The 8,904-nt window shown below is 51.0% G+C and overlaps 1 pseudogene; it reads left to right on the top strand.

Moving 5' to 3' along the window:
- Positions 1–6,085: 6,085 nt before the first annotated feature.
- On the top strand, positions 6,086–6,619 carry LOC121464724 (annotated as a pseudogene).
- Positions 6,620–8,904: the final 2,285 nt, after the last annotated feature.

The following is an 8,904-nucleotide window of genomic DNA, read 5'->3' as shown; positions in this document are numbered from 1 at the left end:
ACTCACAGGTGACCAGTTTGTATCCAGAAAAACTCCTGTCGCCATCCGGCAGACATTGTCCCTGTGTTTGCTTTGATGACAAATATTTAATAAATTTTTTGGTATTCCCTTGAGATTAGGTTGTAGATTAAGACAAAATCAAAACAAAACACAAAGGTTGGGTTTAGAGTTCTTGTCTCGCCTTGGGTTTGAATCCTAGCACAATGAATGGATGAATGGATGAATGAATGAAGTAATATATTATTCTAATGTATATAAACTGAAGGAAAGTAGATGTGGTTGTTTTTATCTGTAATCTCAGCACTTGGAAAGCTTGGAATTCCCTCCAAGTTTGAGACCAGCCTGGACTACATAGTGAGTTCCAAGTCAACCAGAGCTACAGAGTGAGACCCTGTGTTGCAAAACACAGTAACACAAAACAGCAACAACAAAACACCCCAAACAACCACCATCGTCATAATAAATCAAAACGAAAAATCTTACACATGTAGCAATTTATAACAAAACATTACATCATTTAAAGCAATGTGTTGCAGGTAGTGATGGCACACGCCTTTAATTTCAGCACTCAGGAGGCAGAGGCAGGTGGATCTCTTGAGTTCAAAGGCAGCCTGGTCTACAAAGAAAATCCCAGGATAGCCAGGGCTACAGAGAAAAACCCAACCAACCAACCAGTGTGAGTTCTCAGCCTTGTCCAACCTAAACAACTTGACAAGAGTTTATGGATATTGGACATATTTGTGAAGTCAAGGTGAATCTGGCCAGCGCAGCCCGGATGTTTCCGAAGTTTCCATCAGATACCATGAGGGAGCTGCCACCGTCACAGGCTTCATAGCTGTCTTCAGGGAACTCCACAATCATCACCAATGCAGAGTGGCCATGGCGACGACCTACACAAGACCTTGGTCCATAGTCATGGCAACAAATTCAGCAGAGCCCTGCGAAGGCTACCTCTGAGGACTGCAGGGAAGGAGGTGTTGTGATATGCAGATTGAGTGGGAGAGAGATATAGCTGTCACCCATGCTGGGGTGGGACTTTGGGGTGATGCAGCTGTCTTTGGGGCACCCGTGCTCCTGTAAACGCATTGATTTGTCAAGCCGCATTTGGGTGGGGTTGCGTCCTTGGTCCTGGGGTCAGAAAGCATTCGTTTACATCCAGGTCACAATTGAAAAAAAAGGTACTTGCGGTTTAGGCCCTTTCCTATGGGCATGCTGCTTCCTGCAGCTGAGAGTCTGAACAGGGCTCCCACTTATCCCAGCAAGTGTGCGTGTGGCTACAGTATCGCCGGGCCCCTTTACATGTTACACATCACAGATTTGGGCAGAGTCTACTCGGGGCCTAAATTATAAACCCAGGCTGCGGGGGGGGGGGGGGGGGGGGGGCTATGCTGGCTCAGGGTGTTATCCCTAACGCACAGGCAGAGTCCAAAGCGGGACTCTGTTAATGGGAATGGCATTCCCCACCAGGGTCCCCAGGAGGACCCTGTGCCTTGATGCCTAGTTTAGGATTCCAGGCAGCTCCTATCAGACAGGAGCCCTGAGGAGTCATCAGAGGCCAGCAGGCTGGCTCCCGAAAACACTGCAGGCAGGGAAGCAAGAAACATAGCCAAAGTCCCAGGACCCTGGCTTGGAGAATTTAGGCTGTGGGGAGACCTTCCCTGTCGTCTAGGGGACCCTCTATGCATAGTACATCCCCTGTGGAACAGGTTCCCATGGCAGGTCAAGGCTCAGAATATAACTCCCCACCCCCACCCCGTGTGCACAAACTTCTGGCTTGCAGTGGGACCCCAGAGGAACATGACTCCTGGAGGCATGCGGTTGGAAGGCTTCATAAATGGGGACCTTAGAGCACAGAAGCCTCTGGGGTCACCATCTAGACCTCCAGAAAAGAATCCCAAGGCTGAGTTCAAATGAAGGTGGAGGAGTCCTGGCTGTGTGGGTCTGGGCTGATGCCTCTGCAGAAGGGTTGAGAGTCGGGAGGTTCTTTGCATAGTTCCAGGAACCACCGAAAGGGTGGGCCTCAAGGCTCCTTTTGCAGCTTTGGCTGAGAGTAACTTGAGCCTGGGTTTATGGGGCAGAGTGTTGTTGACCATGTAGCCAAACTGTGCTCGGCTTCCAGACCACAGACATCTCTTTCCACAGCTTGAAATGAAAAAATCTGTTCTAGGTAGGTGGTGGCACATGCCTTTTAATCCCAGCACTCGGGAGGCAGAGGCAGGAGGATCTCAGCCAGCCTGGTCTACAGAGAGAACCAGGGCAGCCAGGGCTACACAGAGAACACCTACCCCCTCACAGTCTTGAAAAACAAACAAGGATCTCTGTTGACGTGAGGCCTCTCCTCCCCTCCCCTTCCCTCCCACTGGCTGTCTTAGAAATGGCCCAGTGAGAACTGCTCTGCCCTTCCTTCCCAAGGCTGAATTACCCAGAAGGGCCCCTCAGGTTGCCTGGTTTACCAAATGGCTTAATTACCTGGCCCAAATGGACTTCCTGCTCACAAAGCTGCCTAGCCCAGTCCAGCCCTGCCCAGTCCAGCCCTTCCCAGCCCTGCCCTGCCCAGCCCAGCCCCACCCAGCCCCGCCCAGTCCAGCCCTTCCCAGCCCTGCCCAGTTCAGTCCTGCCCAGCCCTGCCCAGTCCAGCCCTGCCCAGCCCAGCCCCACCCAGCCCCGCCCAGTCCAGCCCTTCCCAGCCCTGCCCTGCCCAGCCCAGCCCCACCCAGCTCCGCCCAGTCCAGCCCTTCCCAGCCCTGCCCTGCCCAGCCCAGCCCCACCCAGCTCCGCCCAGTCCAGCCCTTCCCAGCCCTGCCCAGTCCAGCCCTGCCCAGCCCAGCCTATCCCAGTCTAGTCTTGGGGTCAGCCCAGCCCAGTATAGCAATCTTTTTGCCACTGTCCTGTTTTTCACTGACTCCTCCTCCTCCTCCTCCTCCTCCTCCTCCTCCTCCTCCTCCTCCTCCTCCTTCTCTCTCTTCCTTTCTCCCTCCCCCCATCCCTTCCTCCTTGAGGTGGTCTCTCTTCATAGCCCAGCTGGCCCCAAATTCCAGGACCCTCTTGCTTCAGCTTCCCTAGTTTGAGAAACAAGATCCCTCACTCCATAATAACAAATTCAAGAGACCAGGAAAGCAAAGCAATTCTCTATTTCACAATTCTGCAGAAATGAAGGTCAGCTTTGCAAAGAATGGCTAGTGTACCTATTTGGCGAAAAGGGGTGAATTTTTTTTTAAAAAAAGTCCCTGATTGCAAGAAATTCCTGTCCCCACCCTCGGGCTGGCTCTCCAGGGAGCTGCAACCTTCAAACTTGTCTAGCAAAGCCCTCTTCTCAGTCCCGCCATCCTATCAGGTCAGGAGGCAAAGCCTCTGAAATGTAGCCTTATTTGCTGTATCCTGGGCCCGAGACATCCTCCTTTCTGACTGAGAGCTCAGCCATGCAGCAGACTGCCTGTAACTTCTCCACCCTGGGATGCACCCAGGGCACCTAGATAGGCAGGTGCCCCCTAACAGCCAGGGAAGATGGGTGCCCAGTGCCTCTCACATCTCTGTAGTTTTCTGGTGAGCCCTAAATACAACCCAAACTCAGAGAGTCCTAATGATTTATGTCTTGAAAGAGCATTGGATTGCAGCATGCAAGACCATACCCTGCTGCCACATTTCCCGCCCACTCCCTTCATCTCATTCACTTATGGACTGACTCATTGTGCTGGGCAGTTTTCTGTTACTGACAAGACACGGAGAAAACCTGCTGGATAAAGGCTTCAGGCTTGAGCCTGGGGCCATTTGGCGCTTTGATGAGATAAACACCAGGACCCAAAGCAACTTGGAGAAGGAAAGTATTTCCTCTTGCAGGTTACAGTCTACCCTTGAGGGAAGCCAACCAAGGAGGAAGCTTGAAGCAGCAACTGCGGATGAATGCTGTGTCCTGGCTTGCTCTCTCTGGTCTGCTCAACCAGAGCCCCATCTGCATAAGGGTCCTACTGCCCACAGTGGGCTGGGCCCTCCTATATCAATCAAGACAGCTCCCTAGACGCCAATCTAATGGAGGCAGGTCTTCAGGTAAGGTTCCCTCTTCCCTGGGGACTCGGGTTCCCATCAAGTGACAGCAAAGAGTAGCTAGTCCTCTTGCCGTGAGACTGTGGCATCGCAGTGCCTGAGTGGGTGGTGCCAGATAATCCCACAGTGTTTCCCGCACCCCCTAGCTCTGAGGCTTGCTAGGCCCCAGGGGGCTTACCCTTTTAATTGTCTCCTGCTCCTTGAATGTCGCATGAGGAACTTCACAGAGCTGTGACTACGCAATAAGATAATGTTCGCAGAGAATTCGTCACAGGGTCCGCACCGATCGGCGCTGTGTGTGGCAGCCGCTGGCTCCCCACGGGACCACTGGACATTCTCGAATTCTTCCACACATTCTCCTCTGGCCTCTGGCCTGTGCAGTTCCCTGCTAGGGTTGATGAATTCAAGACTCCCCATGAGGTTCCTTCATGCCTCAGAGCTGGTTCCAGGGATCCAGAGCTCCAGAAGGGGTCACAGAGATCAGGCTCCACGGGCTCCAGGACCTCTGTCCCCAGGGAGAGCACTAGATCCCTGGAGTCCTTCAGCCACTGCCTGGTGGCTGTTCCCTTGGCATTGGCTCCTTCAAGATAGAGAGCTGCCGTCCGTCTCCTGGGCTGAGTGAAAACTAATTTTAGATTTCTGGTTTCATGTCAAGCCTGGAATTTCCTCCTCCCTCCCCTCTCAAGCAAGTCAACATAACCCCCCAGAGACTCCGTACTATAACAGGGCTGGCCAAACCCTACATGTTCATTCTCCGGGGCAAAAATACCTATGTGGTTATGACCCAGAACACCAGCTTCTGCCTTACAGGACCCAGCCCAGGCTTCAGGGGGCTGGAGCTAAGCACTGGGTGACAAGCTGGATGGAACTGGGTCATCTGGGCATGCATAGTTCTGCGGTCACACACAAGTGGGGAGAAATGGGGGGCTCCCCAGTAGGTGTGTACATGGGTACACGGTCCTCATCAGACAGGCATACTGCCATTCCCCAGAGGATGACAAGGACTGTGGACCCAGAACCATTGGAGCAGTTATCACGCACCAGGGCCTTTTGCTCCCATTCCTGAAAGACAAAATGGCGTGGAGCAAAATCCTCAGTCCTGAAGTCAACAGCCAAACAGCAAAGCTGGGGTCCCCGGGCTGTAGGATGGACAGAGCCAACCCCAGGAGACTCCCTGGCTAGTGACCGAGGCAGACTTACAGAAAACATCCTTTTCATGAAGGAAGGCAGAGGCGTGGCCCTACAGGAGTGAGGAGAGGGCAAGCATGGCCGGACTCTTAGGCTCCAGGCTCTGCACAGGAGATGGGGGCAGGCTGCAGGAGCAGACCAATGGACGACCATCCAGATGCCACCTGCCTCTCCTTGCTGTTTGTCCTAGTCCCCAATCCTCCCTGTTGGGAGGCCAGGGATGGCTAATTCACCTTTGTGGTGCTGACGCCGAGCTCTTGTGTTCAGGTCCTGGAGAGAGAGCACCACCAGAACTGAGCAGAGGATCTTGGGAGTGAACTGTAGCTTCTTTACCAGTGCTTTCTACACTGCCAAAGGCTATGAAGAGCTTTATTTCCAGCTTGTGGGGGAAGGTCCACTCCCAGTCAAGCTCCTCCAAGTCTGCGTTCTCAAAGAAAACAGTAGTGGAGGGTTTTTTGGCTTAAACAGGGAGAAGCTGCCCTCTGCTGGCCACATCTGGAAACACCACGGGTGGTTGGACAGTTGTTCAGAATTTTAGTGTCCCCACCCCCACTCGGTCAGGTGGCTAGCCCTGCTCCCCCTAAATTCTATCTCTGAACTCTGTGAGTACCAGGTGAACACTAATTCTGTGTTGGGCAGAATTCCACTGCAGAAGAAACAGTTAACTAAGAGAGGAAAGATGTTCATTCAACACTGGCACTCACTGCCAAAACTTACAAAGTTTTAGAACTATTTATTCTCATAATCAGAAATGATGTTCTTGGTGGGTAATTATTCTTCTCCCACTCAAAATGAGTGTTTAGGAGCTGGTCCGGTCGCGGAGTGAATTGGATGTCTGAGGGGAGGGCTTGCAGCCATGCTGAACTCCTGGGACAAGGATATGTGTACCCGAGCCCCCACGCTGCTCACCGGGATCCCTTGCCACAAACCTCATTCCCCAACCCCCTGGCCTAGTTTATGAAGACCTTCGATCTCATCGTGGACCGGCCCATGACCCTTGCGAGAGAGTTTATTGAGCGACAGCCTGCCAAGAACCGAACCTACCACGATCATCGGCAGTACCAAGGTGAGCCAGAAATCACGGGGTGCAAAGAGGGTGATGTCCTGTGTATCTTAGAGGCTAAGAGCAATGGAAAAGGGAGTACAACGTTAACCAGGAAACTGTGAGCATCATCCAGGAGAGACTCCAGGTTTGTCAACAGAGAGAAGGGGAGAGCTCACAGCAGAATTGTGCCAAGGAACTGGAACAGTGCACCGAGGTACCTAAAGCCTTCTATGACCGCCATTATGACCAGAGAGCCTATTCTTCCGCCAGAGAGTGCTCGGCAAAGCAGAAGCAGAGGGTGCTAGGAGAGAGAGAAAGGCTGCCAAGCAAAAGGCTGCTGCCTAAGACTCCAAGAACTCTTGTTACATTGCTGAAAAAAAAAAAAAGTGAGTGTTTAACGCTAATTGAGAGCTGACAAGATTGTATATTGTGTTTGTGAGTGTGGTCGGTTGAGTCTTCAGACAAAACTCTGCTCTTGGGCTGGAGAGATGGCTCAGTGGCTAAGAGCGTTTACTGCTTTTTCAGAAGATTCAGGTTCTTCTCCCAGCACCCACATGGAGGCTCACCTTCATCTGTTAGCTCTAGGATGCAGGTTACCTGATGCCCTCTTCTGGTCTCAGTGGGTACTACATGCATCTGGCACCCATACGTCCCTGTAGTCAAATACTCCCATACACCAAACGAAAATAAATCTTCTTAAAAGCCTGCTCTTGCATCGAGCCATGTAGCTGGCATAGCCATGAGGGATCTGAGGTCTTGAAAAAGTGAACTGTACCTCGTGGGTCCTTCCAGAATCAGATCAAGGTTCTCAATGTCTTTTTGTATTGTGTTCGTGCTAATCAGTTTGTGCCACAAACACCACGCTGTCCCTGCAAAGTCACTTCAACAAACAGGACAGCCTGACCTCTGAGGACAAGTCTCAACGACGTGGGACGGTGGTTCTCAACCTGTGGGTCATGACCCCTTCGGGGATTGAATGACCCTTCCCCAGGGGCCACATATCAGATATCCTGCATATCAGATATTTATATTATGATTCACAACAGTAGCAAAGTTACAGTTATGAAGTAATTTTATGGTTGGGGGTCATCACAACATGAGGAGCTGTATTAAAGGGGTCACAGTGTTAGGAAGGTTGAGAACCACGGTTGTAGGGATAGAAATCCTCTCATCATTCAGCTGTACGGTTATCTGAGCAGCTGTAGAAACTGTGGACGTTGGAGTCTGGCCTCTGTCCAGATCTCAGGTTTGCCATTCTCTGGCTTGGCCTAAAGCCACTTCTTTAGCCCGTGGGAGGCCAGTCACTCTGCTGTCAAATTGAAGCACTTCTGCAAACCTTGCATGGTGTCCTTGGGAATCTGCTGCCAGCTTGCAGAGACAGCGGTCACCCTGGTGGGTGGAAGCTGAACACTGTTATCAGTGGTCAGCCACTGTCATTGCATGGTCAGTGATGTCAATGGTGAAGGGGACAAGGCCTCTTTAGCCTGAAAACTCTACCAAAGTTCGAAGTCCTCAGATTCTTCCATCCTGGCCTACAAACAGTGAGTGTGGATCTGAGGTGTGCCTCGAAACTTCCCCCAGCAAACTGATGTGGCTGCCCCCCCCCTAAATGAGGAGTCTTCAAACTGTTCTATGCGTCTTTACCATTAAAAGCTTTGAAAGTGTATACTATTCGTAGATGTATATATTTATTTGACATTGTAGCTGGTCATCCATAACCACAGGACCTTATCTTCAGACTCAATTAAACACAGGTTATATATGGGGAAAGTTGTCTGAAGGGGCTGGGGAGATCGCTCAGTGGGTAAGAGTACTTACAGTTTCTTGGTCAGCGTTCTCTGGAGGAATGAAGCTGATAGAATGGATCTATAGAAGAAAAATGGATTTATTAGAGCAGCTTACAGATTGTGGTCCAGCTAGCTCAACAACGGCTGTTTCTCGCTGGAAAGACTGAGAATCTGTAGTCATTTAGGGCAGCAGGCTGGATGCCTCAGGTGGTCTTCAGGGACATTAGCATCCCAAGGAAGTAGATCCTAAGCCCAGGGAAGGGAAGCCTCAGCAGCAGGACTGATGAGCTTGCCAGCAAGAGTGAGCACAAGTAGGTAAAGGGTGAAACTTCTTCCTTCCTTTGATGTGGGCTGTCAGCAGGTGTGGCTCAGCTTTAGGGTGGGTCTTTCCACCTCAAATGATCCAATCAAGAAAAGCCCTCAGTCCACTGCTTGGGCTTTAACAGATTCCGGATGTAGTCGGGCTGACAGCAAAATGAGCCTGTGTAGATAGGGAGCTGAGTCTGAGTTAGCAGTGCCTGCTGTAGAAATTAGCCCGATTCGGGAAATATCCAGGCTAGTTAAAGGATAAAACAATTGTATTTTTATTTATTATAAGGGGAAAACACACAGAACAGGAATGAGAAGTCCAAGCTCAGCTGTGCCCCGTGGGAATCACACAGAGAGAGCGCATCTGGGTTATGCACCCGTTTTTTTCTCTCTTGGTTCAAAAGCCATGCTTTAACTTGAATCCACTTCTTAAAGATAATAGGCTAACAAGACTTTCCCCTCATCTCCCCCTTTTGTCTAAACAAGAGCAATTCAAATCCAACACAAAACTATGTACAGTAGGAACAGATATCA

Source organism: Microtus oregoni, unplaced genomic scaffold (genome assembly GCF_018167655.1).
Source record: "Microtus oregoni isolate MIOR12 unplaced genomic scaffold, Mior012 000029F_ref0000214, whole genome shotgun sequence".
Classification (NCBI taxonomy): Eukaryota; Metazoa; Chordata; class Mammalia; order Rodentia; family Cricetidae; genus Microtus; species Microtus oregoni.
The sequence above is the reverse complement of the archived record's forward strand: the minus strand, read 5'-3'. Positions and strand labels throughout refer to the sequence as shown.